A 9169-nucleotide genomic window follows, 5' to 3' on the forward strand; every position below is an offset into this window, starting at 1 on the left:
CACCTTCTGCCTCATCTCTGCTGTGAAACATACACCACTATTATTTGGGGAAAAAATGACTAGCTTGGGTTTTAAAAGAGTATTTCCACTTGGTATTTCTAACATTCTCCTGTACACCATCAGCTGAAAATCCATTAGCTCCATCAATCAACACATCCTGTCCAGAACTTCTGTTTTCCTTCCAACAATCTCATTCAGTATTCGTCATCCCAGTATATGGCATCACTCTCTTTAGTATCCAAGCACAGAAATTCTTTTAATTTTTTTTCTCAGATATCACATCTAATCATCACCAATAGATGCTGAATTTCATCATCCCAGAATATGGCATTACTCTCTTTAGTATCCAAGCACAGAAATTCTTTGAATTTTTTTTTCTCAGATATCATATCTAATCATCACCAACAGATGCTGAATTTGCATTCAACATTATTTCTCAAGCTATCAACCCTTTATTAACCACAGAAGTTACCAATGTATTTTTTCCCAACTGAATTATTACAAGAACCACAAATCTATTGACTTCAGTCTTTTTTCTTATTATCCACGTCACTGCTGTTATCAGTCTGATTTTACTAAAATGCAAATAAATTGTTTCTTCCCTGTTTAAAATCCCATGATGGCTTCCTAAATCTCAGAGTATGAATCTCAAACTCCTTAGGATTCATACCAGGCTCTTCATGATCTGTCAGATTTCTGGCATTATCTACCAGTTTCCCCCAAGTATATTCTTTGATTCCATGTCCATTTAAAATTTCATGCTTCCAAGCTGAGTGCAGTGACATGTGCCTGTAGTCCCAGCTACTCAGAAGTCTAAGGCAGGAGAAGTTCTGAGGCCAGGAGTTCAAGGCTGTAGTGTGCTATGATGACGCCTGTGAATAGCCACTGCACTCCAGCCTGGGCAACATAGAAGGACCCATTTCTACAGTTACAAAGAAAGAACTTAACTTTTTTTTTAAAGTGTCAGTCTTTCAAATGATCTGCACCTATGCACACTAGCACATTGTTTCCTCTGAGAATCCCTCACTCCCATTTCTTTCCCTAGACCCCAAAACAGGTTCAAATATCATTTCCTACCATATTCTCCTTATAAATCAATGATTTTTACTTCATTGTTTAATTTTTTACTCTTTATTACACTATTTCTAATTCAATTTTTTTTTAATCTTCCACAGAGCTGTAAGCTTACAATGCCAGGGCCTATAGCCTATATTTCAGTTTTTCTTTATTCTTGGGGACTAGCTTAGTGTGTGAAGTTTCTCTCTCTCCTTCTCTCTCTCTCTGTCTCTCTCTCTCTCTCTCCCTCTCTCTCTCTCTCTCTCCTTCTCTCCCTCTGTATGTCTCTCATCTCTTTCATATCTTTATGAGAGAGAATATATACATCTCTTAGTCCATTTGGGCTACTATAATAAAAATACCATAGAGTGGAAAGATTGTAAAACAACAAAATTACTTTTCTACAGTTCTGAATTCTGGGAAGACCAAGATCAAAGTGACAGCAGCTTTTGTGTCTATTGAGGGCCCACTTCTGGTTCATAGACAACCACCTCTTCACTGTGTCTTCACATGGCAGAAGGGGGAGAGAGGTCTCTGAAGCACCTTATATAAGGGTATGTGTCTCATTCATAAGAGATCCACCCTCATGATCTGACCATCTTCAAAGATTCCCATCTTTGAAGAGAATCAAAATACCATCACACTGGGGATTTGGTTTCAAGAAGAAACTATATAAATATCATAAAGCTGGATTTCAGAGCAAAGAATATTATCATTATAATTTATATAAATTTATAAATTTGAGGGGCCACAAACATGTGGTATATATATATGTATATATGCGTGTATGTGTGTGGAGTGAGTGTGTGTGTGTATGAGTCCAACATTCAGGATAGATTGGTTGAGCAAGTGAATCACTGAAATTTAAAAGTAAATAGGAGATTTCAGTTCCAGCAAAGCAGGAGAAACTAGAGCTACATTTGCCTTCCTGCACAAAGCAACTTAAAACGTAAAATACATGAAACAACAATTTTCAAGATATTGGACATCAGACAGCAGAAGACAGTGACCCCTGAAAATAAGAATGAACACAGTGAACTCTTTGACTAACAATTTACTGCTGGGAGAGCATATCTAAGTCATGGTACGGCAGGGGCCACCCAGTACCCCTGGCAGTCTCCTTGAGTTGAGCAGACAGAGCTGAGAGTCAGGGGAAACAAAGGCAGCTCGAGTTCTCAGGGCAGAATACAGAAGAGGAGAGACTTGCACAGAGGAACATAAGCGTTCAGATTTCTTGCATGTGTTTAATAAATTGCCATTATCAACGTCATTAGAAAATGACTGTCTTCATTTCTGATAATATTCTTTGCTCTGAAATCTAGCTTTATGATATTTATATAGCCACTCTAGCTTTTATTTAATTCGTGCTAGAGTGAGATTCTTTTCCATCCAGTTAACCAATTTCTGTCTTTCTTTATATTTCCAGTGGATTTTATTAAGACCACAAACACCTGTGTCTTGCTTTTTGTGCCAAACTGATAATCTTTCAATTGGGCTACGTAAACCGTTTAATTTAAAGTGATTATTGATAAGGCTGTGTTTTAAATCTACCATCTTAATTGTTTTCTATTTACTCACTTGTTCTCGTCTCTTTTTTTCTGCCTGTTTTTGTGCTTTGTGTATACAAATAGTCTATCTATAGTCTAGGTTTATAGCTTGGAAAATGAAATTGCGATCTAAAATGATTATCTGTATTCTGATTATGCCATTGTTAAAAACAATAATCAAGCACTTGGATACTAAAGAATCATTCAGAAAGAAAATATTTGATCCCCCAGGTAAAACAAAAAAGTCTGAGTGCTCTCTATGTGCAGCCTGCAAAGGAAGACATTAAGACTGCAGGAGTAAAAACGTAGATGTTACAGATACAGAAATAGACATAGATATAGACAAGGATATAATTTTGACATTTGGATCCCAAGGCTGAAGTGTATGCGAGACTATGCCCCCAAAATCTTTCCAATTTATTTCCTAACATAGCATTACTTTCTCAGAAACATTATTTTGATTTTAGCATGTGATATGTCATACTAAATGCTTCATTTTCCTATCCATATTTTTCTTTAAACAGAGATTGCACCCTGTCCTCTTCTCCCTGTGTCTTCTGGGAGGCAATCTTACAAAGTTGTAATTTGGGAAAGCGATTACTGATGCTTTTCATAGATTTTGCCTTACTCTGAAATAAATAATCAGAACAACTAAATTGAAAATGGATTAGAAGAGAACCCATTGGAACCCATTGGAACCCAGTGGAACGAGGTAGTATTATACTATTATTCGAGCCAAAGCCATTTGGGTTGCCAGAAATCATAGTAAATCCAGTGTTAACGAACCACTTCACATTAGTTATCTACTTCTATAAGGGGCTGAATGTCCACTGAGAATGGAATCTGTGTGCAGAAAAGTAGATGCTATTAAGCCGCTAGTACATGCTGCTCAGTAGCTGAGAGGGTCTGGGATTACAGAGCCTTTCTTGGATGGGCCAGGCTGTGTTCAGTCCACCATGATGATTTCTGCAGCCCACTTATTTGGAAAACTTCCCGATATTATATCTTTCTTCATCATGATGATAATATGCTGCTAACTCTCAAAATGGAGTTTATGGGAGGGGAGAGAGATAGAGAAAGAGAAAGAACAATAATTAATTTAAAAATCATAGATGATGCCACACAGAATGAAAGGACAGCCTATGAATTGAGTATACCGGTATCCCCAAGGATGGAAATTAGGCATATACACATCATGTTATCAAATACATTTCCCATGTTAAAATTAATAATAACCATATTATTATTTATGTTTCCAGATTTAATGGGTGATTAACAGACTGTTAGGGAACTCAGATTGCTCCTTCCATGAATTCCTATTATTTCTCCATCTGAAGGTCACACATAAGAGAAAAATTATTACAAGACTGTTTCTCTCATTGCATTGTTTCCTGGAAACACTTGACAACACCGCATGTGCCACAACCACTTAAGAAAACGCCACCATGAGCTTCATGTTTGTTTGTTTCTTAATTTTGAAAAACATTGACTAAGAACCTTGGCCATTATGATTCATGAAACATGCAATAAGTTGTTTTGAGAAAGACTGAAAAATAGAAAATGCATGCTCCCAGCAGGCAAAACATTGCTGACATTTTAAATAATAATAAAATCGAAGACCTCAATCCATTTTGCATGTCAAAGAATAGGCATTTAATTTGTTTAGTTTATTTGGTTCAGTTTTGTGTTTTTTCTGGAATAAGTTCAAGGATATTAAAAGTAAAATAAAAATGTAGATGATTGTAGAGAGCCAAGTAACTGATAGTTGAATTTCCAACCAGAATAAAATGTAAAAGAGATTTATGCAACATGTGACTTCTCCTCTGTTTTGTCAATATAGCTTTATTTCACTTTCAGAAAGCAGAAAAGAAAAACGAAAAAATAGCCAACTTATATGATCTATATCTCTGATTGTATATAAAATTAAGGACTCTATCCCTATTTCTTGCCCTAATAAGTAAACTTTAACTAATTGTACTATTTCTAAATTTTCCATAAGAGAAATTCCATCAAACTGAACTACATTTACATCTATGGAGGTTATTTAATATGTTATAAAATCTCTCTCCCATAGAAAGAGGTAGAGATACAACTATGATTCAAAGTAAAATACAGTTCCACACTTTAGGTTTTAGAGTTCATACAATTTTCTGTTCTTGAAGTTCAGTTACATGAACTTCATATAACTGAAGTATATGAACTTCAGTTAGCATAAACATTATTCAGTTTAAGGGAATTTCAAACCATCCTTACAATACACTTAAAAAGAATATCCTTGCATTAATATTTAGTTTGTAATTAGTCATTCAGTAAGCAAAATATTCCCTTCCATGATTAGACATTTGGTATTGTTAGTTGGGCAAGTCATCTGTAGACTTTTATATATATATATATATATATATTTTTTTTTTTTTTTTACAGTCCAGAGGTCTTTTATTTATTTATTTTTTTAACACCTATTATGCCATGAATTCATAGGGAATAGGTTCCAGCAGCTCACGCTCCTTTCCATTGGTTCTCACAAAGTGTGCTTCTCTGGGTGGAGCAGGCTGGCGCTTCAGTTGGACCCAGGTACCTTTCTCTTTGGCTTCTTTCTTTTTCTGATCATTTTCCTTCACATGTTTTAGGAAGCTATCTCGGCTCTTAGAGTGCTTGATGTGCTCAATACGCACATTAATTCTCTTGTCAAGAATCTTGCCCTTGTTTGTTTACAACAATGCCAACAGCATGCTGGGTAACGTTGTAGACTCTTCCAGTTTTGCCATGATAACATTTGTGGGGCATTCCTTTTTGAACAGTACCCATTCCCTTGATGTCTACAATATCACCTTTCTTATAGATTCACATATACGTGGCCAAAGGAACAACTCCATGTTTTCTAAAAGGCCTAGAGAACATGTATCGAGTGCCTCCCCTCTTTCCCGTTGTGTTTGTCATTTTGGCGAATTACTGGAAGATGGCGGTTCCCGACTTTTATATTTTAATTAATGCCTTAATTCTTTCTTATTTAAGGAAAGACAACTAGAGGAAGGAGGGGAGGAAAAGAGAGAAGCTTAAAATATTTTTGGGATAAACCCAAAGCATGAGTTTCCTTGAGAAGAAAAATCATTTGTTTTAAAATCTGAGATAATTGAGAGAGAACTAAGTTTTGAAAGAGCTTGTACCTCATAGACAAATACTCTCTAACAAATGGATTGTCTTGAAATACCCTATAATGATCAGATATTTAGATACCACTTAGGAATTTCTTAAGTAAAATAAACCTTTTCAACAATTGTGTTAGTTTAGAATAAATGTTTAATCAATAAGTGTGAAATCAATACATACTGTGCCATCATAAGCTATATAGCTTAAGTGTTCTGGTTATTATAAAAAATAGATGTTTAAATGAATTAATAAAATAATGACTGCATGTTCACACATGAGAAATGTAAGCCTGAGTTTTTGACAGGATCCATACTGCATTGCCTACATGTGATAGCAGTGACTCAGATTGGGTTGCAGGCACATTTCCTGAGCTCGTCAGTGGAGGGCTCTGAAGATCCCACAGGTTGAGGGTTGAGTGTTACAAGGCTGCCCCCACATCAGATGCCAATCACAACTCCCAGGTTGTGAGCTATACCTCTAACTGACCAGCTATAAGTCAAGGTTTCCATGACCCTCTCTTTGGGTTTGAGTAATTTGCTTGAATTCAGGAAAATGTTTTACTTATTGTTACTCATTTCTTAAAAAGACTGTTACAAAAGATACAGATGGACAGCCAGATGGAAGAGATGTGTAGGACAAGGTATGGGAGAAAGGGTGTGGGGCTTCTTTACCCTTTCTGGGTACACCACCCTCCAGATACCTCCATGTGTTCAGCTATCCAGATGCTCTCTGGACCTGTCCCTTTTGGGGTTTTATGAAGGATTCATTAAGTAGATATAAACCAAAAATAAAATTCTAAGCCTCACAATTGACTGAGTAGACCCCTCCACCTTGGCCAAAGGAATGCCAAAGAAAGCTGAAAAACTATTTCAGGCCATGACAATAAGGGAGGTGGAACATGCCTCATCACACCCTCCTCCCTTTGGAGTTTAGGTCCAACTGACCAGCATTAACCTTAAAATAGAGATCAGTGATCTTAAGACTGACAATGGACTCTTTGTAGCGATATATATCTAATTCCAACCTGACCCCAGTTTAGCATCATGTGACAGATAGCAAGCCCTCATGGAAATAAAAGTATTTTACTCCAGAATATATCTATTTGACATATTTTGAAATGACCCTGCAAAGTCATCTTTTATGGGGGAAATTTGCATTTTGTAGAGAATACCCATCCCTTTCCAGGTCTTTACCTGATCTAGGAGAGATTTAACCAAGTCTGACACTTTTTAAGGTCCTGTAAGAGAAATTTACCATCTATTCTCTCTGAAACCTGCTACCTGGGAGCTTCATTCACATAAAAAGAACCTTGGCACCAGGTACAGTGGCTCACACCTGTAATCCCAAAACTTTGGGAGGCGGGCAGATAACAAGGTCAGGAGATTGAGACCATCCTGGATAACATGGTGAAACCCCATCTCTACTAAAAGTACAAAAAATTAGCTGAGCATGGTGGCAGGCACCTGTAATCCCAGCTACTCAGGAGACTGAGGCAGGAGAATCAGTTGAACCCAGGAAGCAGAGGTTGCAGTGAGTGGAGATTGTGCCACTGCACTCCAGCCTTGGAGACAGTGCAAGACTGTCTAAAAAACAAAACAAAACAAAAAAAACCTTAGCTTGCACAACCTCCCTTATCCTAACACAGCATTTTTTTAAATGCTGATTTGAACTTCTCCAGTTAAGGCAAAGCTTAACTCTTTCAACCAATTGCCAATCAAAAGATCTTTGACTCTCCCTACTTCAAGCCATCTCACCTTTCAAGGCTGAACCAGTATATCCCTTTTAAGTCTTAACCTGTGACTTCTGTCTTCCTAAGATGTATAAAACCAAGCTATAACCCAACCACCTTGGGCACATATTCTCAGGAACTCTTCAGGCTGTGAGATGGGCCATGATCACTCATATTTGGCTCAGAATAAACCTCTTAAAATGTTTTACAGAATTTGGCTTTTTTTTTTGGTCAACATAAACTTAAGAGATTAAATTATTGTCCACTGGTGAGGAGCTCAACCTTAAGCCCCTCTCCTTTCCCTGGAGGTCAGGGTTATGACTGAAAGTTCCAGCCCTCTAAGTATGTGTTTAGTTTCTCTGGCAACCAGGCTCCAACCCAAGGCTATCTAGAAGACCCAGCCTTCGGTGATCTCATTAACATATAAAAAGACACTTAGCTTTGGAGATTACAAGGGTTTTAGAAGTTATGTGCCAGAAAATGGGAACAAAGTCCAAATATATGTAGCCAATCAAGGGATTCATCCTGCCCACTGCATAAAGAAAGACCATGGCATCATCATAGGGAAAGAGTTTCATAAGCAATAGGCCAGCCACACCGCATGGGAGATGGAGTTCGGACTCAAATAACCTCATTGAAAGATCATAGGTTAGGGGTTTTTCAAAGGCAGTTTGGGGCAAGGGGTGGGGGTGCTCAGGTAACAGGTGCTTGCTGCTAATTGGTTGGGGTGGAGACGAAATCATGATTGGGTGTGGTCAGAGCTGTCCTCCTAAAGGCTGAATTGCTTCTGGTTAGGGCCACTGGAGCTGGATTGCCTGTCAAAGTGAAGCCATGGGTGTCAAACATGCAAAAAACCTGAAAAGATATCTCAAAAGGCTAATATACAATAGTGATGTTATTTTCAGTAGTAATTGGGGAAGTTGCATATGTACAACCTCACAAATAATGGCTGACCACCATTTGTGTCTGTGCTTTAGCAGTACACAGGTTCTTCTCCTTCCTCCAGCCTAATGGCCTCCCATTAGCTTTCCAAAAGTCATTGCGTTTTGTGCAATACCTATTATCATTTAAACTATAGCCTAAATGTCTTCCAAAGTTAGCTTAGCCCAATAGCCCAGTAATAATTAAAGGAAGGACAAGATGGGGGTTGGGTTAGCTTAGCTTACTGTTACAATTTTATCACTGATGTAACTTTTGCAAAGTTGTTTCATGTGTATGTATATATAAAAAAATTATTAAGTACAGAATCACAGGGCTCATAGCTTATTATATAAATAAGATTTAGATCTTAATCCTGAATTTTGACTGTTCATTATTACTATTACATTGGTTTAAAATTATAAATTAGCTGTTATTTGCCTTGTGAAATCTGGTAAAGCTTTGTTTTTCATTGTATATATTTAAGGTATACAACCTAATGATTTGTTATAATACGCATTGTGAAATATTCATCACAAACAAGATAATAAACATGTCCATTATTTCACACAGTTAACTTTTTTTGTGTTTGTGATGAGAACACTTAGAATAAAGTCTCACAGTACAGTATAGTTGCTACCTGTAGTTAACGTGCTACACATTAGATCAGCAGAACATATTCCTCTTATGTTAACTTTATACCCCTTGACCAAAATCTCCCCATATTCCTTTACCCCCATCCCCAATCATTCTACTCTCTGCTTCTATGAGT

General features: G+C 37.1%; 1 pseudogene; it reads right to left on the reverse strand.

Annotated features, from left to right (window-relative positions):
- Positions 1-5062: 5062 nt before the first annotated feature.
- LOC110567439 (large ribosomal subunit protein eL21-like) lies at positions 5063-5543 on the reverse strand (annotated as a pseudogene).
- Positions 5544-9169: the final 3626 nt, after the last annotated feature.

This window comes from Aotus nancymaae, unplaced genomic scaffold (assembly GCF_030222135.1).
Source record: "Aotus nancymaae isolate 86718 unplaced genomic scaffold, 86718_ANA_hifiasm-v0.15.2.pri h1tg000010l, whole genome shotgun sequence".
Taxonomy (NCBI): Eukaryota; Metazoa; Chordata; class Mammalia; order Primates; family Aotidae; genus Aotus; species Aotus nancymaae.